The following is a 24,911-nucleotide window of genomic DNA, read 5'->3' on the forward strand; positions in this document are numbered from 1 at the left end:
GTTGCTTCAAAACTGAACTGTCCAAATCTTTTCAATTGTTTGACTTACGGAAGCCCTTTCCAGTTATCTCACGATTGAGTACAATTTTCCATAGAGCTGCCAACAGTGATGGCCAATGGCAATGTCTTTTTTTTCCCCTTGAGTTTTGAATTAATTGAGAGCCTAGAAATGTAAGTTCAGGTTACTCCTATCAATATGCATTTCCTCATCTGTCATCATATTACTTGTTCGTGTAGCCTCTTGGTCCCTCTGAAGTTGTTTGTGATTGTCTTTGGTCTTGATTTATCAACTAACTTCTTGTCCTTTGGAGATTTTGCCACTTATTCCTCTTCCTTTGCAGACCTGTAACAAAATGTCCTAACATCTGTCCTAACATACAACTTAAGGGCACCGCTCTTTTACCCATGATGAAAATGTACACCTACTCTTTTATGTCTCTGAGGCAGATTTTGGATAAGGACAGTAGTTTCCCTCTCATCACGATCTAAGTTTCCTTAAAAGCCTATTGTGAAGGACTTTGTCAAATACTTTTTGAAGGTTCACATAATTAATAGCCTGTTTTACTTTATCTTCTATTTTGTTGATATGACTAAAGAATTCTGATGGATTAATGAAACTCAGTTTTCTTTTGCAGAAGCTATGCTCCTACTATATTATCATTATGCAGATCTTGGAATTTTATTTAATATTTAGTTTTAACGAGTTTGTGTTACTGAAGTAAAGACTTCCTGACATAATTCCCCAGGATCACTCCTATCTCCATTTTTGCTACTTTAAACATATATGTTCCTGTTTTTTTCAGTGGCATCAGCTATATACTTGTACTTGTGTATCTGTTTAAGAACCATTTGTGTACCAAGAAGTCAAGCGAACATAAAATATCTCCAATGTAATAGTTATTTTTACAAAAAGAAAAAACACTTGTCAGCTCATCTTCTCTCACCTCTCTTCTTTCCTCTAGTTCCTTCCATGGTGAGCATTGCTTGTGTCTTGTTTCTTTGATTATTTAAATTCTCTAGTTTTTCCTGACTGAAAAATAATGGTGCCCTTTCACGTTTACCTTCTTATTTAAGCAGATTTAATTGTGTATTTCTGCAATTTCGTAAGCATTAAATACTTCATATAATCAGGCAACATTTAAAAGTATATAAATACAGATAGTTTCTTTTACCCAGAGACTAATTATAGCGATAGGATTATTTTTGGATTGGTTTTGGATTAGGTCTTACGTTTGAAAATTTTGTTTTTAAGTAAATCCATGTCTACATTTCTTTCAGGATATGGTTACATATATCAAAAAACTAACTTGAAAAACATAATCAGAGTTTCATGTTAATTTCCCTTTATGCTAGAGCTGATTTTTGATGGAAGAAATGAGGGCAAGAAATCAACGGTTTGTTTATATCACTGGCTTCATAAAGAATGAAAATCATGAAGTTTCAAAAACTGAAAAATAGAATCACCTCATTCCAACCTTTCAAGAAAAAGTATTAAAGGGATTACAAAATGAGAGTTATAAAATAAATAAATTAAAAATAGAACTGTAAATAATTAAATATGAAGGGTGGCTGGGTTCATGGCATGTAAAATTCAAAATGATATGGAGCCTCAATGCTCCAGTTATTCTTCAGCTGAGAAGAAAAGCTAGTTGTTGAAATGTAAAACACATACCAATTCAAGATACTAAAAACAAAATGATTGAGAGAAACTGAAATATTAATTTGTTACATTGCCAAAGGCAGAATTTCTGGTGACCTGATATGGAGCAAATTGCTTAGTTCTGAAATTTCCGGCAACACCAATGGAGTGTTGGAAGTTTAGATGAGAGAAGTAGGTCATTTGTAACAAGAAAATTACCAGGTAAGAAATTTCTATTAATCTATCCTAAGTAATGTCATTAGCCAAGAAATTTCTATCCTGGACAGTACAGTGTTCTAACTGAGCTGACAAAACTGAGTTATGTGAGACACGGATGACTGCTTCTTTGTAATCTGGCTTCCCATTACAATTGGAGATGCTGCTCGATCTGCTGGAACTCAGTTCTGGCATAAGTCAGAGGTACATAAGAACAGCCATACTGTGTCAGACCAAAGGTCCATGTAGCCCAATGTCCTGTCTTCCGACAGTGGCCAATGACTGATGCCCTAGAGGGAGAGAACAGAACAGGGAATTGTCAAGCAATCCCTCTCTTGTTACCCATTCCCAGCTAGGGACACCATTCCTACCCATCCTGGCTAGTAGCCATCAGTCGACTTATCTCCATGAATTTATCTTGTTCTTTCTTGAACCCTGTTAAAGTCCTGGTCCTTACACCCTCCTCTGCAAGGAGTTCCACAGGCTGACTGGGTGCTGTGTGAAGAAAAACTTATTTTTGTTTGTTTTAAACCTGCTACCTATTAATTTCATTTGGTACCCATAGGTATAGTAGGGCATAGGTTTATCTTGAATTGATATGAATACTCTCCTATAATTTCATCAGTAGAGGTTTCTCTCTGAGCTGTGGAGTGACTGGACATCATCTTAGTTAACTGGTCTGTCTGGCCATTGACCTAGATGATCTACAGAGTACTTCAACATACTGAAAACTTAGCAAGAACTTTTGTATGGAACTGCTATTAGCCACACCATATGATCATTCCAGGAAGCCATGTGTTTTGCTTTTTCTTTTAAGCAGCAGTTAAACCACAGTTCTTGAGTAACACGTATCAGGTCTTTATTATCACATTGCTTTCACAGCTTTACATTCTGTTTTTCTAACATTTGAACTTCACAATAAGCAAAAAAGCAAACCACATCCACTTGTTTTTCGTATTATGCATGAAGGAGCTTAGTGATAACCAGACGTGATGGACTTTGTTTAAACTTGTTTTAACATTTTGCTCTTTGTATCCTTTTATATATAGATTTTCACTTTTAAAATACTGAATTGCAGTATACCATTTTATCCCATGTACCAGCTGGTGACAGATCTCAGCTCATCCCTTTTTGTCAGGATGAATTTTTTTGCCTTTCAAGAGCTGGTTTACTAGTTTCAGTTACTGAAGTTTTCCATTATAACCATGAGTTAAAATGCTTTAAAGTGTGTATAATGATGATTCTAATGCTCCAGCAGTTCAGTTATACCAATTAAATTGTGTAATTTTTTTTGTATTTACACTATTTTAAGTTTCTTTGTGTTAAAATTTTCTAAACTGTACGGTTTGTAATAATTGAAACCTGTGAATTAGTATTTTTACTGTGATAACTCTTTAAAGAATACTATTAGAAAATTGAAGATGAAATCTTTTATTTTAGGAAACAAAATGTTTCCTATTACTTTCAATAGCTACTACTTGGTGAAAAGAAATTCGCTGAAGGCGTGATCAAAACTGAAAGGTGACATTCTATTTTTAAGTGACTTTCCTTGCAATGTCTTCCTTTATCTTTTACAACACTGCATAGAATAAAAGTAAATTAAAATGTTGCCCTGACTCCCTTTGTGTCGAATGGGCAAACAATAATATGCAGGACAGGGCTAACTTTTGTATGTCTGGCATAAAGCAGGTAGTATTCTGTAATCAGTTTTCAGAATAGCATGTTACAGGAGTTTTAGGTGCCTGGCTTCTTTTTCTGGGATTCATTCTTAACTGACCGAGCTGAATATCTGGTTAATTGTTATGGTGTGGTAGCTTCAGGTTTTTGTCAGTTAAACTTAAAGCTGTGGATCTGGGCTAACCGTCTGGAAGCAATTTCCAATCAGAAATTCTTTCCTTTTCCAGTCTCAGGCATTATGTTCAGGGCACTCAATCCATTTACAGAATTCAAAGGACTTCATGCCTTTCAAAGTTTGTTGGGTCCCTGCTTACAAAGCATCAGTTCTTTCCAGTCCAAAGAGCCTTAGGTTTCCTTCTTAATGTTTTCAGATAATTTTATTGCCTTTTCTCTTTTCAAAGGGTAACAGAAATGGATCATGACTGGAATTACCCATTTAAAACCTGAAATAACTAACTTTTGTTTTTAAATTACAGGGAAAAAAGTTATGGAGCAGGTCAAAGTCTTGGCCAAGAAGCAAGCTCTTAGACTAACATCTTCTGGAAATATAAATAACAGTGTTGCTACATCAGCATGAGAGCTCCAAATGGAACAAAAGATTTATCTTAAATCCATGCTGAACATAGGAAATAAAGATGCCAGTGACATTTTACCTATGAACCCTTCAGAAATATTTTATAGAAAAAGTAATGCCAACCTTAACTGGCTTTGCTATCTTTTTTATAGATTATTCCCGAAGAAGGCTTCATGGTTGAAATGTTACTAAATTTTATTTTCTATTGTCAGTGTGATTAAAGATGGTCTGTATGTTCCAATCTCTCATCTGATATTTAACTAGTCAGAACAGTCAAGCTAGATTCCATATGTTGTTCATGTCCAGGAGTGGGCAATTATTTTTGATCAGGGCACTCCACAAATGTAATAAGTGGTTGAGGGTCGCACTCTTCTATTATATTAATGGAAGAGGTGTGGAGTCTGGGATGGAGGTTAGGTGCAGATGAGAGCTTGGGGTAAGGAATAGGGGTGTGATAACTGGTAGGGAGTTTGGGTGAAGGAGGGGATTTTGACCTCATGCAGGAGAGGGTACAGGGTCTTGAGGGGATTGTTACCTGGGGTAGGAGTGTAGGGGTTTGGGTTCTGACCTGGGACAAGGGATTGGGGTGCAGGATCTGGAAGGAGGTATGGATGCTGGAGAGGATTCTGGCCTGGGGAGGGGTAAAAGAGGAGGAAGTGAACGGACCTGGCGCAGGAGCGCAGGGATTTAGATTGTGACCAGGGATAGTAGATTGGGGTGCAAAGTCTGGGGTACTTCACACTGCCTGTCCTGCAAACAGGCAGCTGCTAATGGCTGAAAACTGGCCAATGGTAGTTACCTGGGGGAAGTGTGAGAAGCCTCTCCCCAGTCCCCTTGTGCTCTGTGTTCAGAAATAAGCACACAGCCCCACAGCTGGCTTTACTGAATGCCAAGATCCCACAACCTCTGTAAGCAAATTTCATTGCTTAACTACCTGGAAAATTAGGAATTTTTTGCTAATGTCCAACCTAAGCCTCCTTTGCTGCAATTTAAGCTTATTGCTTCTTGTCCTATCATCGAAGGTCAAGCAGAACAAATTTTCTCCCTCCCTTTTAACACCTTTTTAGGGACTTGAAAGCTGCTATCATGTCCCCTCTGTCTTTCTCTTTTTCAAATTAAACAAACCAAGTTCTTTCAATAGGTTATGTTTTATAGACCTTTAATAATTTGTGTTGCTCTTCTCTGGATTTTCTCCAATTTCTCCACATTTTCCCTAAAATGTAGTGCCCAGAACTGGTCACAGTACTCCAGTTAGTGTATGAGCTACACTTGACTACTTTTCCTAGTGTAGATGTACCCCTCAAGTGCCACACTTATCCTGAGCAGGAATTGTTTTGGAAAGCTAGTGTTAGCATAAAGTTGTATGGTGTATTTTCACCATGCTGTTATATTCAGCTTGTCTGAGGAGTACTATCTATTGTGACAGGGTCAGAACAGAAGGCTATAAAAAAAGTAGTGGAGGGGAGATATATAACCTCAGACTGAAGAGATCTCTGTTCCCAGAGAAACGGGGCTGGTTTAGAACCAACAGAGGCAATTGGGGCAGTGGAACACGTGGGGCTAATTGACTAGGCCTGCAGAGTCAGGCCAGCCTAGGCTAATTAGGACACCTGGGGGTAATTAAGAAAACCAGTTCAGACTGGCTATAAAAAAAAGCTTTGCCTACAGTTGGGGCACATGTTTAGCTGAGAGGACGGAGGAGGGCGCTGCAGAGAGTATGAGGAAAGGAGATAACACTAGGAAGACAAACTGGAGAAAAGGAAGGTACTGGGGAAGATGTGGGTCTTGGAGCTGTCTTATAGCAGGTGTTGAGGATTTGCACAGGCAGCTGCTATTACAGGTTTCTGGGCAGGAGCCTGGAGTAGAGGGTGGGCCCGGGTTCCCCACAATACCCATCCCCTATTTCCACTTGGGGAAATTGATTGTAGAGTTTATTCTCTGTTTTACCATATGCTGGGCAATGATGAAGAGAGCTCAACAAACGTGGTGCCTAAAACTATAGACTGCTCTGAGGCAAGCAAAATCTGCCAGGAAGTACAGGACCCACCAAGTTTTCATAGGAGCTTTTTCACAGTATTTAGACAGAAGTTGGCACATAGAATTACTTTTTAGAAAAAGCATTTTAATTGTAATATGTATATCTACACAAATACTCCAAAATAAAGTTAATTATGATAGTTGCAAGTAAAACGTGACTGTTTAGAAAATTATGTAGAACATTACCTTATGAGGGGTATAATGTCTGGTAACATCTGGAAAGACAGATTAGAAAGGTGAGCATGAGAGAAGTTTCTAACCATGAGGAAATAACTTACTGAGACCATAAATCAGAGATTTATGTTAGTGCTTAACTTGACTGAGAAGTTCCTAACTAGATTTATAGCTATGTTATTTAAGGACTTACAAGTTCTCAGTCTTAATGCTGCCTCAATGAAGTTCTTTGCCATGGAGAATTTCCTTGCTCTTGATTACACTGATATCGTTAAAAATCTCATCTGAAAATCAAAACACAATTCTCTCCTACCCAACTTCCCTTTAAAAATGTGGCATTTGTGGCTGCTTTATTGTTCATCTTGGTTTCTTTCTCATACTTTTCTTCAGTTTTTCTTGAATTAATGTATAAGCCTGCACTAGCAAATTAGGTTTATAAATTTGATACTGAAGCAAGACATTACTTACATTTCTGTCACCTGAGAGTTATGTAATGTTGCTGTTGATTCTGATGATAATGGTGTTTGGTGGCATCTTGAATGGAGGTAATTAATACTGACTTGTAACACTGTGTTCCGAGAAAATGTACAGCAAGGGGCAATGGTTGTGCTCTACTTCCCTCAAAACCAGAGAGGGAACAGGCTCTAGTTGGATAAGTACTTTCCAAATAATGTGAGCATTTTGCAAGGTAGTTCATCAGATGAAGATAGCTTAACTGGACAGTGACAGCATTAGAGGCCCATCCTCTGCTAATGTAAGTTGTCATAGTTTCATTGAAGATCTGCCTATTTTTAACAAGAGGGAGGAAAAAAGCAGCTACAATTTGCCATTTGCTGTAAAACTCGGTGCATAGTGTGACCTGTAGGTATAACTCTTTCAGCCTTTCTTCCATTTTGCACCTTCAGGTCTTTGCACATCAATAGCCACATCAGAAGAACAAATTACAGAGTCAGTATAGAGGGAAAGTTTCTTGGGCACAAAAATATTTTCTTTTAAAGGCATTGGTTCTCTTCTCCAAAAAAAACCCCCATCAAAGGTCATGATCATGATTATTACTGTATTCATCCAGAAGAATAAGTAAAGAAATTATATTGCTTAAAGCAGGTAGCAGACTTCTGTACAGTATGACTATCTCTGAGGCTCTTGCATTATATGTATTGTACAGACAGTATATGTAATTGTTTTCATTTTTACTTTAGCCTGGATCATTCTGATGGTGGCTTCAAAGCAAAGACCTTTTCAGGGCTGAGAAAAAAGTGTATTTGTAAGTTTCTCCCTCTATCCATAGGCATATTTGGCAGCAACCTGTTCAATCAGTGCTGTTTCTTTTCATTTCCTCTGTATAAGCAGTGTTTAACTGTGGGAGTATTAAAAAGCATACTTATAAATTTCTTGCCTTTCTGCTAATGAAATGGTACCTTGAATGAACCAAAATAAATAAAATAAAAGCAATCCCAATTACCTATAGAAAAGTAATCAACTGATAGGTTGAAATACACCAACTTCTATGTGTCTCCATTAGGCCACCTCTAAGATGGGATCTAGGGGAAGGCATAGAAGCAGAAAGTTTTTCAGGTGGGGAAAGGGAAAAGTGGGATAATGTTTACTTGATTTTAGTTGTTATTGAAGATGATGAGAGCGATTATGCAATTTCCCGGTATTTGGAGCAAAATGCAGGACAATGTAGCACTTTAAAGACTAACAAGATGGTTTATTAGATGATGAGCTTTCGTGGACCAGACCCACTTCCTCAGATCAAATAGTGGAAGAAAATAGTCACAACCATATATACCAAAGGATACAATTAAAAAAATGAACACATATGAAAAGTACAAATCTCATTTCAGAACAGGACGGGGATGCGGGCGGAGGGGGGGGGGGAGGAAGGAAGGTAAGTGTCTGTGAATTGATGATATTAGAGGTGGGGAGAGTGGGATGTTTGTGAACTAATGGTATTAGAGGTGATAATTGGGGAAGCTATCTTGGTAATGGGTAAGATAGTTTAAGTGTTTGTTCATTCCTTCTCGGAGAGTGTCGAATTTTAACATGAATGACAGTTCAGAGGATTCCCTTTCAAGTGCAGATGTACAAGGTCTTTGTAGCAGAATGCAGGTGGTTAAGTCATTGAGAGAGTGTCCTTTCTGGTTAAAATGGCAAGAAACTTTTTTCTTTGTTATCTTGTCTGATATCTGTTTTGTGGGCATTAATCCTTTGGCGACGTGTCTGAGATGTTTGTCCAATGTACATAGCAGACGGACACTTTCGGCACATGATAGCATAAATTATATTTCTGGATGCGTAGGAATATGTGTTCTTGATCTTATAACTCACTTGGTTAGGTCCAATAATGGTATCAGCAGAATGGATATGTGGACAAAGCTGGCAACGGGGTTTGTTGCAAAGGAAGGTACCAGGGTTGGTATTAGTGTGGTATGTCCTGTGGTTGTTGGTAAGAATCATCTTGAGGTTAGGCGGTTGTCTATAGGAGACTATGGGTCTGTCTCCCAGAGCCTCTTTGAGTATGGTATCCTGTTCCAGTATAGGCTGTAGTTTATTGATAATGTGTTGGACAGGTTTAAGTTGGGGGTTGTAGGTGATGACAAGTGGTGTTCTATTGTTGGTTTTCTTGGATCTGTCTTGAAGTAGATGGTTTCTAGGTATTCGTCTGGCTCTTTCAATTTGCTTTTTTATTTCTCCAGGTGGGTAGTTGAGGTTTATAAATGCTTGGTAGGGATCCTGAAGCTTCTGGTCTCTGTCAGTGGGATTAGAGCAGATGCGGTTCAATCGAAGGGCTTGGCTATAGACGATGGATCGTGTGGTGTGTTCTGGATGGGACCTGGAAGCATGTAGGTAACTGTATGAGTCAGTGGGTTTTCTGTAGAGAGTGGTGTCTAATTTTCCATTGTTGATTTGTACTGTGGTGTGCTACAAAGACCTTTTACATCAGCACTTGAAAGGGAATCCTCTGAACTGTCATTAATGTTAAAATTCCACACTCTCCGAGAAGGAATGAACAAACACTCAAACTATCTTACCCATTACCAAGATAGCTTCCCCAATTATCACCTCTAATACCATTAGCTCACAAACATCCCACTCTCCCCACCTCTAATATCATCAATTCACAGACACTTACCTTCCTTCCTCCCCCCCCCCCCGCATCCCTCTCCTGTTCTGAAATGTGATTTGTCCTTTTCATATATGTTCATTTTTTTAATTGTATCCTTTGGTATATATGGTTGTGACTATTTTCTTCCACTATTTGATCTGAGGAAGTGGGTCTGGTCCATGAAAGCTCATCATCTAATAAACCATCTTGTTAGTCTTTAAAGTGCTACATTGTCCTGCATTTTGCTTCAGCTACCCCAGACTAACACGGCTACATTTCTACCGGTATTTGGGGTATTGTAGCTTTACATTAAATGGCAAATCTGCTTTGGTGAGGCTCTGGGAGGTGGGTTTGTGTGCCTGGTTGTCTTTCGTGCTTGTGCTTTTGCCCTAGGAAAGAATGTCAATGTAAGAAGTGGAGAATATGGTTTTGACTGGACTGAGGGCAGAAATCCCTTGACATTATGAAAGAATGTCTCATGTTTGGCAAAGAGTGCAGAAGGTGGCTGTAGCAGAGATTTTGACTTTGGTGGAAGTACATCTGGATTTGGGGAAAGAGGATTCCATATTTATCACTTAATCAGGGGTTTGAGGAGGAGAACCCAAACACATTTTGACAGTGGTCAAAAGAATCAAACCATATATTAAGGCACAACTTAATGCAATAACATTTTGATTCCACACACACAACAACAAAGCTAAAAAGCCCCATAATCATAAGCCCATCTATAATACAAAATAGAGTGAAACATTAGGAAGCCAGTAAACCATAAAGCCAATAACATGAGAGAAATTGCAATCCAAATGCTATTTATTAAATAATAAATTATTAAATTTTAGAAGTAGGCATTACTGAAACGGAGTCAACCTAATCGGTAAAATGTGTGTTGCATTTGTGCTCTTTTCTATTGTACTGAAGCATTTAAAACCTTCCTTTTTCTAAAACCGACATTATCCTTAGATAATAAAAAAGCTGCTCGTATGATTGAATAAAATTAACCATCAAAAAATTCTTGGCATAATATGCAGACAAGACAATACTATTTCATTTAAAAATTTGCACAAACTATTCAAATTTGAACTCTGATTTTACTTTCCGTATGCCAGCTCCTTAATTATTCTACTATATATATTTAAGAGAGTTTGTCTGTCTGTTCAAGAACTGTTCCTAAAGAGCTAAGACCTCCAAATTCGATATGCAGTTTCCTCTTACCATAACATAAAGCAAGGTAAAGTTGGGTTGTACCAGTCCCAGGATGGGATTAGTTTTATTAGAAGAATACAGAAAAGAAACGATAGCCACCAGATGCCATTTAGGGAGGGCAGGAGGCTGAAGCCCCTGCCCCCGATTCTCATAGGGATTTTCTTACCTGTTGCTGGCTGCTCCCCTTCATCAGGGAGCCAGGAAAAAGTATATAGTTTTGCTAAGTGCATTGCTCACTCTGGGTGGGGAACACAGGGGCCGGATAAACCTGGATTTACCCTACCTGTGCTCACTGGACCTGCAGCAACTATGGAGAGATACGTCTCATCTGGCTCCAAGCTGCTGTGGTGAGAGAAAGCTGGAGTAGCCTGCATCCTGAACCCCTCATCCCAGCCCCACACCAGAGCAAGAATTAAATGAAAAAAAAAAAATTAACAGAGTTAAGGAACCGAGGAACAGGTAAGTTTTCTAGTCACTATATAAATGAAAAGGAAGAGAAATCACAACACTTAAATATATTTAACCTAACTACTAATGATAAGGTTGGAAATGCTGCATTGACACCCTGCTTTTATAGGGGAAGACAGGAAACGCAACTCACTGCTAGGATGAGAGATCGACCTGCACTGGTGGAACTTCTGTTAACATGTCTTTTAATACTCATCCAAATCAAACTTCAAGCCCTTTGAAGTTTGCCTGTCACAAATTTAAGTGTGCAACATTGCTATGAAAGAGAGAATAACTTTGGCACTGTTACAGGGCTTTGTCCAAAACACAATTAAGTCAATGGAAGTTTCCCTATTGAGTTCAGTCAGCTTTGGCTCCGATCCAGTCGGGCAGTCCTGACTCTTTTGAATGGTCCCATTGGCTAGTACTAACCCATGTTTTTCCAGTCACGTGAATCAGAGCTGCTGCGTAGCTTCTCTGATTGGAGATTAGTTTTCTTTGGAAGTCTTGGGTATTTGCGCCCTACAAGCCAGTGCTTCTTAACCTTTGTTTCTTTGTGGACCCTTAAAATATTTTGAATGGAGATGCAGGCTCCTTTAGAAGTCTTATAGTCTGAGGACCCCCCTGGTCCTAGACAATAGGTTGAAGACCATGGCTAGAAACTTAAAATAATCATTGTCAGAAGTCTGGTTTAACAGATAGTGGTGCTGATCCTCAGACTGGGTCCGTACCAGCAGACCCCTATTGTAGTCAGCTGGGAACCACATGGTATCCAGTTGAAGGATAAAGGAGCCCAACATACACTTGTAGGGTTTATAATAGAAAAAGATTAAAAAGTTCACTTACAAAAAGAAGAACCTTGGAGTCTGTAAAGAGCAGCAGGAATTGGAAGAAGAGCCTAGCATTGCAGGATCTGTATTTTTTTTTTGGAGCCTCATTAATATGCTGGTGAATATTGGAATAAAAAGACTGAGAAAAAGAGCAGGAGCTGTGTACTGTCTCTGAGTAACACAGATCATAGATTAATACAGTTCAAATGCTGAATTCCAGCTGTCTGATTTCATAACATCAAATAAAGAATCGATCTTAATAGTTAGATGAGAGGTTTTATCCTCCCAGATTAAATATAATAAGGCCGATATTTTAATACCTGCTGTTTCCATGATAAGGTTAATCAGAACCTTGCAAATAATTGAGGCAGACAGCACTGTAGGGGTACTTTGTACCAGCCTATGCATATTAGTTATGCTAGAAGCATGTTACTAATTCTTTCTTTCCTCATGTGGACCTATAGCAACTGTGAAGCAGTCAATGAAGCTGTTTTGATGCTACAGCTGCCATATTCAAGCTTCCCTCAGTGCAAGTTAGTTAAAAAATGAGCAGCATCTTGTGTATAAACTCTAGGCTTGTTTTGGGGTTTATTGATTAATGACTTCAGCCCAGGAGCTAAGTCTGAGCTGGTTTCACTGAGGGGGCTGTCTCCCCATAGCATTGTCATTTATTTGTCAGTATTTCAGAATGACCAATACAATCCTGTTATGAAATGGCCTCCACACATGCACTGAATGATCTAGTTACATGAAAAGAAGGAAATGGGTTTCTTTAAAACATGCCGAAGGACATGACTGTGTCTATTGTTGCATTGCTGACATGACTCTGCAATCCAGCCAAATGTTACTGCATAAAACATGGCAAGTTGCTGTGGGCAGAAGACAGAAACTGTCATTTTACTGAGCTCCTAAAGACTAGAGAGGAATGCAAGCCCCATTTTAACTTTTCTGAAAGCCATCAGAAGAGTTTTGAGGGAAGCAAATGGAACATATCCTGTTAAAATACCCTTAAAAGAAGTGCAGATTCATCTCCCCACCTTTCACTGTAAGCCTGCTGCACTATATGAGTGCCAAGATGTCATTCTGAATTTGCTGTCCAGCATAGCTGCTGCTAGGTGAGTATGAGAACACCTTGATGTTTATCAAGTGCCCTTCCTATGTGCTAGGCTCCACATACTTGAAAAATATAGTCAACATTGATGCACTATTGGTCTATACAAGACTCCCAGCTCACCAAGCCTAAAAGCTACCCCTTTCTTAGGTCAACAAGCTTGACAGTCTTGGACTTAAGGTACCTTGTGGAGCCAACATCACTAGTGGAAAGCTGATGTCTCGGGAACCAGGAAACAAACTAGGTTTTAAAGCAGCTCTTCAAATTTCCCCTGGAAATAAACTGGAAGTAGGTGCAGCCACAGATGAAGGTAAAGTGTAATCCCACCAAGTTGAACAATAACTTCATAGCAGGAGACTTCATGTGTGCCCAACAGGGCTAAACATCAGCTTCACAGAGGAAGTATTTGCAGTATATCAGTGAGGCATAGTTGTATTGTTGAGGGCAGCGCATTTGCAGCCTAAAGACTTGACAGTTGTTGGAACCAAAGCCTGTTTCCCCTGCTGAAATGTACTAAACAAAATTGTTTTTGGACTGCAGGCATTCATTCTTAGGCATATGCCTAGGATAGAAAATTATTTGTGAAATCCTTATAACAGACACTTCCGTTTTTGAAGCTATTTCCTGGGTTTGAAGTCTATTACTAGCCTTCCCACATTTTTCACAATACAGGGGTCAAGGAGGAAAAAAAAATACTCAACTTCACTCTTCTTAAGCCTTTTATTTTTCTCACCAGAGCCTTGCCTCCCCAAGAAAACATGTTCAAAGTCCACTTTCAAAGAGCTTTAATAATGGAGATGGGCAACAGAGCCCTCCATATGACAGAGAAACTGGCAAACTATAGAGCTTCTTGCTGGATCTCATGAAGATAAGCATTGTTATTATTTCCTAACTATAAACATGAGTGAAAACCTTGGCCAGCATCAATCAGAAAACACTGCTGCTTTTCACAGAAATTACTGTGTTTATATAGCCCATCAAGCTCATGACATCCTTACATAGCTTACAATCGCTCTTTGGGGTTGAGGAAGAAGAGTGGAAAAGTTCCTGATCATTTCATTTCCACGGGACCAATGTGCCAAAGATGGAAAGTGATTAAAAATTGGTATGAAATCCTTGTGTTGCTGTATGATACTCTCAGGACAGGGTGCCGCAACACAGAAATCAAAATCCCTTTATTGCTGCACAGTGCGGCTGCTTCCAAGTCTTAACATTGCAGGGAAGGATTTCTTAAAACCTAAACTGCTTTTGCTTCCTAGCTCTCCTTCACTTTGTGTGAGCTAAGTGTCTGATTTCCTTAAGCTCTCTGGAAAATCCCAACAACTATTTCTATCTAATTTTCTAATCTAGTTACAAATGAACTAATATAGCATATGGTTTAAATCCACAAAAGGGAAGCAAATACATAATTTTCATGCCTTTAAAATTACTGCAACATAACTGGCACTTATTATTTCCAAGTTCCTATAAGTTTGGGAGGGTCTTTCAATAAACTTTCTGTTTTTTTAAAAGGGTGTTATTACTGGCAGGGCTAATAAAATTGTCCCTCATTTCCCACTATGAGTATTTAGCATTACATTGCTGCTCTAAGCACTCATCACTTCTGCATTTTAGGCCTCCCGATCATAGGTTGGGTAATGGGAGAATGAAGAGCACACAATTTTAGTGATCACCTATGAAAAATTAATGTCAAGTGACTTTCTTAGCATCACACAGGAACTCCATAGTGGCGACAGGGATAGAATTAAGTTCTCTGGGCCCAGGATCATAAGTTCCTCTTTCTTCTTCCTGCAATCCTCTGCCTCTCTTACTACCCACCTTTCAACCCTCCTCGCTTGTGGAGAACACCTTTGGTTATAAATGAGCGTAAGTCCACCATTTCACAGCACTACACTAGGTACCCACTTTTCAACCTGTGCAACAAGTGAGACAAGGTTTCCTGCAGACAGCATCCAGTGCACTGAATAGCAGATCCTGTGCAAAAAATAGTATATTTGAAGGCTATATCATGCATGTGCACAAGGGGGACTGGATTAAGGTTGTACAGACAATTGTTCATTGTAATGGTATTAATCTTCATCTTTTTGATGGCCTTATGACACCTCTGCCAGTGGGATTCTGTCCAGGGGCTGTGCTGGAGTATATCTGATTGTTGGATTGGCCTTAAGTTATGCTTCAGCCAATCGGTGAAGAGTTTATCTCTGAAATGGGTCCTACAAAGGGTACTGTAGTTCCATGAATAAATTATTTTGTGGCTGAAAGTTTAATTTTCCCCCCTTTTATCAGAAAATGTGTCAGCCACCCAGCTAACTGATTAGCTGGCATATGTTTAATGTGATATGCATAATGGGGAGGGGGGCAGCAGACAGATTACAGTGGGGACTTTTCAAAGTGATTTCTGAAAGTGTCTATGCCTTTTAATAACTCTGCTTACCACTGATTAAAAAGTAATTTCATTGCATTGCCATAGATAAGAGTTGGGTCTTTTCTTTCTCCCTTTCATTTTAAAAGCTCATTGCTGCATCTCTGTGAGCAGATAAAATGTTTAGGAGAGTGCTGACTCCTAGGGCTAGGCAGAGCTGATCAAATGAAATAGAAATTGCATTTTTTTTAAAGTAAGACACTCAGCGTTTGTTCTCTCAACTTCAGTTGGCATTTTGGCCTGGGGAAATTTCAGAGAGACCTAGGGGAGTCTCTGGGGATGAGGTAATATTGTGTATTGGATCCACTTTTGTTGGTGAGGGACACAAGCTTTTGAGTTGCACAAAGCACCTGACGAACTCTGTGTGGCTCAAAAGTTTCTCTATCTCACCAACACAAGTTGGCCCAACAAAAGATACTACCTCACCCGTCTTGTCCCTTTAATATCCTGGGAACAGCTGTCAAGCCCACCAATGCAGACTAGGGGGGAAGTGCCCTGGGCCTGGCGATTCAGAAGGGCATGCGGCACTCAACCATCCACCCTTGCCCATTTCTAGGGCTCAGGTGTAACCTCTCCATATAGGCTCCCACTTTCACCCTTCTGTGGGCTCAGGCATAACCTTACACTCTGCTGGTTTGTGGAATCTGTTACCTGTGACAGAGACTTTCACAATAATACCCAAATTAATAACTATTTATTAATAATCGCCAAAAACCAGCATGCACATGCTAAGCATACACTGCTCACCACTCCCAATAAGCTTGATGGCCAGTCAGGATCAGGTCCATCTGGGGGATTCCAGTTCATGCACAGTGTCATTGGCACAGTATTAAGGTCTGGCAGCTCTGATCTTAGAGCTGCGCCCTGGAACTGGATCCCAAAGAACTTCGTTGTGGACTCCAATTTTCTATAGTGAAACTTGAGTCCTGCTTAGCTATATCTTAACCAATTATTTTACTGAAATTTTACTAACCAATTGTAACATACTTTAACAAAATTATCTAACCAATCATATCCCTCCACCTTAACTGATTCATAACTAGCAAAATTAATTATGCAGCAGACAGAAACAATTTAAAACCAGACAGAGGTCATACAAATAAACAATATGGAAAAGTGGGAGCAATAATGATAGAACAATAAAATAAATGAGGTTTTTACCACCCCAACTATTGATAAGTAGTTTCTTGCAAAACTAATCAAACTATCAAACTAAGTTTTCTTTAACCACCCAAAGATTTGTTTCTTTATTTGGTGCTATTGGATGCCATTAGGACACAATCTCCTTCTTAACAGCCTGACGTTACACTATTGTAGTGTAATGTAGAGGGAATGTCAGTATGTGACTTCGTGCTGATGCTTTTTCAATCTGACTGCAGATGAAGGCCTTAACTTCTACCTTCCAATATGGCTACAAGTCTTACAATATGGCTACAGAAAAAGGCTTTCTCCTTCTATTGGAACAATTTTAAAATTAAAAATGAACACAAACAGTGAAAAATTCTGTTTTTTAACGAGAAATGTTTAGATCTTCACATGTTAATTTCAAGAAAGCTCAGTTACTGGTCTGTGGTGGTGGTGAAGCTAGATCTCTATGACCATCCTGGTTAATCTGCACAGTGTGATTATATTGGTTTAAAAGTTACATTTCACGTCAAATGGTCACTAAGAGCTTAGAGACTGCACTTCCATTTGAAACTTTCCAGGTGGTTTAACTGAAGGAAAGTAGAAGCTGTGTTTTTATTTAATTTTTGTATTTGGTGAAAGTGGTGACCTTTTGTTTATAGTCAATTTGTTCGATTCCTTGCAAGTCGTTAGGCATGTGCCTAAAGTATTGGTGGGATTCATGGCCTTGATCAGTTTCTATCCATTGTTTGTGTTGGTGGTTCATGAAGGCCATAAGAGGGAAGAAAGCTTTTTAAAAATGTGGAATTATGACTGTATGACCATAAAATATTGGCAGCAGGACTGTAGCAGTACTTAAAACTACTTCTGAGTCACTTTACTCAATGATTTACTTAATTTCAAGTTGAGAGTGTCCATTAATGGCAGTGAAACTATGGCACATTTGATTTGTGCAAAATTTTATGCCAGCATGAGTGTCAAAGAACCTCCTTACATTGAGATTCTTAAGTATAAAATGCCGAGGGCATAGTCAAAAACAAAATAGGGAAAAAGAGAATAAAAAGTCTGAGAAAAATAATCAAATATGGTATAAATGCATTGATCTTATCTCTTCTATAAAATTATTAAAAAACCATTATTCAGAGTAAGTATGGGCAGGTAGTGACTGATAGTAGTTACTAATTGGATGGAGACTTAGTGAATTGGGTAAACTACCCATTAGTGATTATGCTGGAAGTCATTGTAAGCACATTTCCCTTTTTGACGTATATACGACTGACATTTAGTTCTCGTTAAGTGACAGCAGAGGGAGTAAAGGAAGGAAGTGATGTCTGCTTCCAAATTCAGTGCAATCACAGGATGATATTTTAGGTATTAATTTTTGCTTCTTTTGCAGTTTTTGAATGAGTTATTGTAGCAAGGTAAGCTGGAAAACATTGACAGATGATGAGTCTCAAGATAGACATCCTCCTTTATCAGATATTGGGATCTAGAGTAGAAGTAATGCCACATGCTAAATATGGATTATGGTAACTAACATTTTAATAAAAAATCATTTCTTTGTAATTCTTAACCTTTAGAAATTCCTATATTTGACCTCTCATAGTAAGATGCCTAGCCATAGGTGCTGGAACTAGTGGTGGTGCGGGTGATGCTGCTCCCTTGACTTGAAGTGATTTCCAGTTTGGCTTGCAGTGCCCCCACTATGTAGATTGTTTCAGCACCCCTGGGCCTAGTTTCTATGGGGACAGGTGAGCAAAGCCCACAGGTAAGTGCTGAATGTGCGGGACTGGGAGATGGGTTGGAAATGGGGGGGACTACGGCCTATAATGGCAAGGAGAAAGGAGAGTGAGGGCACAACAGGGAGGCAAGATCAAATCAGTATCTTAGATGCCTATATACAAATGCCAGAAGTATGGGTAATAAGCAGGAAGAACTGGAATTGCTAACAAATAAATTGCTAACATGCCACTACATGCATCTGACGAAATGGGTCTTCGCCCACGAAAGCTTATGCTCCTACACTTCAGTTAGTCTATAAGGTGCCACAGGACTCCTCGTCGCTTTAACAAATAAATGATATCATTGGTATTACAGAAACCTGGTGGGATGGGACGCATGATTGGAATGTTGGTATGGAAGGGTACGGCTTGCTCAGGAAGGACAGACAGGGAAAAAAGGGAGGAGGGGTTGCCTTGTATATTAAAAATGTACACACTTGGACTGAAGTGGAGATGAACATAGCAGATAGCTGTGTAGAGAGTCTCTGGGTTAAGCTAAAAGGGGTAAAAAATGAGGGTGATGTCATGCTAGGAGTCTACTACAGGCCACCTAGCCAGGTGGATGAGGCCTTTTTTAAACAATTAACAAAACTATCCAAAGCCCAAGATTTGGTGGTGATGGGGGACTTCAACTATCCAGACATATGTTGGGAAACTAACACAGCGAGGCACAGGCTATCCAATAAGTTTCTGGACTGCATTGGAGACAACTTTCTGTTTCAGAAGGTTGAAAAAGCTACCAGAGGAGAAGCTGTTCTGGATTTGATTTTAACAAATAGGGAGGAACTAGTTGAGAACTTGAAAGTGGAAGACAGTATGGGGGACAGTGATCATGAAATAATAGAGTTCATGATCTTAAGGAAAGGTAGAAGGGAGACCAGCACAATTGAGGTAATGGATTTCAGGAAGGCAGATTTTGATAAGCTCAGAGAACTTGTAGGTAAGCTCCCATGGGAAGCAAGACTGAAGGGAAAAACAACTGAGGAGAGTTGGAAGTATTTCAAAGGGACGTTGTTAAGGGCCCAAAAGCAAACAATTCCGCTGTGTAGGAAAGATAGAAAATATGGCAAAAGACCAGCTTGGCTTAACAAGGAGATCTTGCATGATCTCAAAATAAAAAAGGAGTCCTATAAAAAATGGAAACTAGGACAAATAACAAAGGATGAATATAGGCAAGCAACACGGGAATGCAGGGGCAAGATTAGAAAGGCAAAGGCACAAAATGAGATCAAACTAGCTACAGGCATAAAGGGAAACAAGACCTTTTATAAATACATTAGAAGCAAGAGGAAGACCAAGGACAGGGTAGGCCCACTGCTCAGTGAGGAGGGAGAAGCAGTAACAGGGAACTTGGAAACGGTGGAGATGCTCAATGACTTCTTTGTTTCGGTCTTCACCGAGAAGCCTGGAGGTGTGCCTAACGTAGTGAATACAAGCAGAGAGAGGGTAAGTTTAGAAGATAGGATACACAAAGAACAAGTTAAAAATCACTTAGGAAAGTTAGATGTCAGCAAGTCACCAGGTCCTGATGAAATGCATCCCAGGATACTCAAGGAGCTGATAGAGGAGGTATCTGAGCCTTTAGCTATGATCTTTGAAAAATCATGGAAGACGGGAGATTCCAGAAGACTGGAAAAGGGCAAATATTGTGCCCATCTATAAAAAGGGGAATAAGAACAACCCAGGAAACTACAGACCGGTCAGTTTAACGTCTGTCCCAGGGAAGATAATGGAGCAGGTAATTAAGGAAATCATATGCAAACACTTGGAAGGTAATAAAGTGATAGGGAATAGCCAGCATGGGTTTGTGAAGAACAAGTCATGCCAAACTAATCTGATAGCTTTCTTTGATAGGAGAATTAGCCTTGTGGATAAGGGAGAAGCAGTGGATGTCATATACCTAGACTTTAGTAAGGCATTTGATACGGTCTCGCATGATATTCTTATTGATAAACTAGGCAAATATAACTTAGATAGGGCCACGATAAGGTGGGTGCATAATTGGCTGGATAACCGTAGTCAGAGAGTTGTTGTTAATGGTGCTAAATCCTGCTGGAAATGGATAACAAGTGGAGTTCCGCAAGGGGCTGTTTTGGGACCCGTACTGTTCAATATCTTCATCAATGATGTAGATATTGGGATAGAGAGTACGCTTATTAAGTTTGCAGATGATACCAAACTGGGTGGGGTTGCAACTTCTTTGGAGGATAGGGACATAATTCAAAATGACCTTAGCAAGTTAGAGAAATGGTCAGAGGTAAACAGGATGAAGTTTAATAAAGAGAAATGCAAAGTGCTCCACTTAGGAAGGAACAATCAGTTCCATACATACAAGATGGGAAGCGACTGTCTAGGAAGGAGCATGGCGGAAAGGGATCTAGGGGTCATAGTGGACCACAAGTTGAATATGAGTCAACAGTGTGATGCTGTTGCAAAAAAAGCAAATATGATTCTAGGTTGTATCAACAGGTGTGTTGTAAGCAAAACTCGTGAAGTCATTCTGCCGCTCTACTCTGCACTAGTTAGGCCTCAGCTGGAGTACCGTATCCAGTTCTGGGCACCACATTTCAAGAAAGATGTGGAGAAATTGGAAAGGGTACAGAGAAGAGCGACAAGAATGATTAAAGGTCTAGAGAACATGACCTGTGAAGCCAGGCTTCATGAACTGGGCTTGTTTAGTTTGGAAAAAAGAAGATTAAGGGGGGACATGATAGCGATTTTCAAATATCTAAAAGGGTGTCACAAGGAGGAGGAGAAAATGTGTTCCTCTTGGTTTCTGAGGACAGGACAAGGAGTAATGGGCTTAAAGTGCAGCAAGGGAGGTTTAGATTGGACATTAGGAAAAAATTCCTAACTGTCAGGGTGGTCAAATATTGGAATAAATTGCCAAGGGAGGTGGTGGAATCTCCCTCTTTGGAGATATTTAAGAACAGGTTAGATAGACATCTGTCAGGGATGGTGTAGACGGAGCTTGGTCCTGCCTTGAGGGTGAGGGGCTGGAATCGATGACCTCTCGAGGTCTCTTCCAGTCCTATGATTCTATGATTTGAAGGACATCACACTGTCCTGTATTTCTTTGGGAAAATACCTAAGCTTCAGAGACTGACAGCCCCCCTTTGCAATTTAATCCTGATTCTATTTTTCTGCAGCCAGGACTAGAGAATCTCTGGACTGGTTTGGATACTGGTGTGATGTATTTATACAGAACCTAGCCTGATGATGCCTTGGTCCTGAATTAGGACTTTGTATGCCATTGCAGTGAAAATGAACAACAAGAATAATACAGATAGAAATGAAACTACAATGGAAAGGAGACTATACAGATAAGCTAGATAAAGTAACTGGATTTAGTAAGAGCTTGAGTAAGGGATGAATGGCACCATGGCGGGGAAAACCCTTGTTTCGCTCTTTACGAAAGCCCTATATCAAAAGTCCCCCAGTGTCATATCGTTTAACACCGTTCTCAGGCTAGGTGTTTCAAAGGAACTTCAAAGAAAGCGCAACTTACTCCCTTCAAAATCACAACCTAAGCCACAAAACTCCCCCAGCCCGACTTTCATTGGCTGGTGAACACTCATGTCAGGATTCTGTTTCTCACATCCCTGTAGACTTTATTTCCAAATTAACTCTTTCTCCACTGCCACATAAATCTTCTCTGGGAAGTTTGTGAGTGGATGGGAATGAACTTTGCTAAACCAGGACAGGAGTTTGAGTTGTGCTTATATACTGGCATTAGAAAAGGCTGCTCGTCGTTTCACTTGCCTCCTCAAGGGCTCAGCTTTTTCTTCAAGTGGTTGCTCATGTCCATTCGAAGTAGGTGTGCGCGCCACGTGCACCACGTCTTCCAGAGCGTTTTCCCTAGCGGTACCCATAGCGCCGGCAGGGTGCCTCCTGGAGTGGCGCCGCCATGACGGGGCATAAGTACCCCTGCTGGCGCTGCCCCACCTCAGTTCCTTCTTACCGCCGTGTAGGTTGTTGGAGCGTCTCTCTCTCTCTCTATCTGTTTAGGCTTAGATAGTTAATGGTTCCCGTTTCTCACATTGTAAATAGTTTGTGTAGTTAGTTAGGTTTTTTGTTTTTGCTCCTTCCCCCCTTGGGGGTAAGGAATGCCAGGGCTTCAAGGCGTGCGCTGACTGCGGGAAGTTTATGCCTAGGGGCGACCCACACGACAGCTGCCTTAAGTGTCTGGGTGAGGCTCATCTGGCAATTGCCTGCAAAATCTGCAAGTCTTTCAAGCCCCATACGAGGAAAGAAAGAGTTTCCCGCTTGAAACTTCTCCTTATGGAGACGGCGCTTCAACTGGTACCACCGGACCAGCCTGCGGTGCACAGCGCGCTGGCCTCCACGCGTGAGGCCGCACACCGGCACCGGGCATTGACGTCGAGATCCCGGCACCGGTCTTACTCTCCGCCATCTAAGAGGGTGAAGAAGTCCCGGGGCAGGTCTCCATCTAAAAAGCCGACGTCGGCTGGACACCGCACTGGCAGTTCACCGGTGCGTGTTTCCCCTCCGGTGTGCTGTCGGCGCCGAGGGGGCCTGGTGAGCCCTGGTCTCCTGCCCTCTCGTCGTCCGTCTACACCGGACACCTTTGAAGCGGCGCAGGACCTAATAAGTCTTACAACCTCCCCGCCATCGTCGGTTGACTTGGACGGGTTGAAGTCGCCCCCTTTGGAGGCTCGGAGGGCACCGCCGTCGCCCATGCATGGCCTGGGTCGGCATGCTATGGTGGCTTATGCGTCGGGACCAACCCCGGTGGGGTCGGCTCCCGCTACTACTACGGCACCCTTCACGACGCTGAGCCGTCATTCTCAGGGAGCTTCGAGCCATGGCAGGTCGTTGCTCTCCATGTTGCCAGAGCCCCGCTTGGCCTTACCAGTGCCATACCCCCATGTCCATGTGGCCTCTCAGGAGTCGGCGTCCGTCTTCGTGCCGTCATCGGCACCGGCATCAACCCAGTGGTCTACCCTGGCACCGGGCCTGAACACCCTGGTACTGTTTCAGTTGGGCACGACTCAGTCGGCATCGAGCCTGAGCACTTCGGTGCCACAGCTGCTGGCCACACAATCGGCACTGGGCCTCAGCACCCCAGTGCCGCACCTGCTGACCACATTATCGGCACCGGGCCTGAGCACCCTGGTACCGCAGCTCCAGTCGACGCAATCAGCACCGGGCATGGGCACCCCGGTACCGCAGCTTCTCACGTCGCACTCGGCACCGGGCATCACAACCGACACCGAGCCTGAGCACCTCGGTGCCGCAGATGGTGGCGTCGCAAACGGCATCGGGCTTGGGTAACCCGGTTCCACAGCTACTGACGGTGCAACCAGCACCGGGCCTGGGCACCCCGGCGCCACAATTGACTGCTTCACACTCAGCGGAGTTCTCTGCACTGGGTCTGGGTCCCCCGGTGCCGTGGTTATCAGCGACCCTTACAGCAACGGGCATGGGTCCCCCGGTACCGCAGACGGCACGTCCTTGCCGCACCCATGTGGGCAAACCGGAATTGATGGCCAAGTTTGCACCGCACTCCTCGTCGGCTCCCCCTTGGCTGGAATCCGATTATTCTTCGGACTCGGACACGGTGTCGGTTCGGTTGGTTTGGTCCTTCACAGGCTTATGTCCCCTCCTTTCGAGCCTTTGGCTACGTGTTCATTGAAGCACCTTTCATTGAAGGTTGCTTTCATAATAGCCATTACGTCTGCTAGAAGGGTATCAGAGCTAAGGGCACTGACTATAGAGCCACCCTACCTTGTTTTTTCACATGATAACGTGAGGCTACGGCCTCATCCGACCTTCCTTCCGAAGGTGGTTTCTCCTTTTCACCTGTCTCAGGAGATTTATCTACCGGTGTTCTTCCCTAAACCACACGCATCCCCTAAGGAGCGTGTTCTACACTCCCTGGATGCCAAGCGAGCGCTGGCTTTTTATATTGACCGAACCAAGCCTTCCGTAAATCCCAACAATTGTTCGTTGCATTTGGGGATAAAGGGAAAGGTTCACCTATTTCTATGCAAAGGTTATCAAGATGGGTGGTGCAATGTATAGCAGAGTGTTATCAACTGGCTGGTAAAAACCCCACCCAGGGTGAAGGCACACTCTACCAGGGCGCAGGCATCCTTGGTAGCCTTTGGTGCCCAAGTACCTATCACAGAAATTTGCAGGGCAGCCACCTGGTCTTCCCTTCACACGTTTGCAACACATTATGCGCTACCTCAACAGGCCAGAGAGGATGCAAGGGTGGGCTCTGCAGTCCTCGAATCTGTGATGTAAATATGTAAATATATAGATCTGGTTGTCTTTGTTCTGGGTTGGTGACTTGTTACGGTTTAATTGTTCAAATAAATCTGTTTATTGTTCACCTTCCTTTATGACTCTGGTGCTATGACTGTTCCGACCCCTCCTCCATGGGGGTTAGCTTGGTAGTCACCTACTTCGAATGGACATGAGCAACCACTTGAAGAAGAAAAGAACGGTTACTTACCTGTAACTGTTGTTCTTCGAGATGTGTTGCTCATGTCCATTCGACTCCCACCCTACCTCCCCTTCGCCGGAGTTTCCGTCAAGAAG

The sequence above is a fragment of the Pelodiscus sinensis genome, chromosome 13 (assembly GCF_052426305.1).
Source record: "Pelodiscus sinensis isolate ZL-2025 chromosome 13, ASM5242630v1, whole genome shotgun sequence".
Lineage (NCBI taxonomy): Eukaryota > Metazoa > Chordata > Testudines > Trionychidae > Pelodiscus > Pelodiscus sinensis.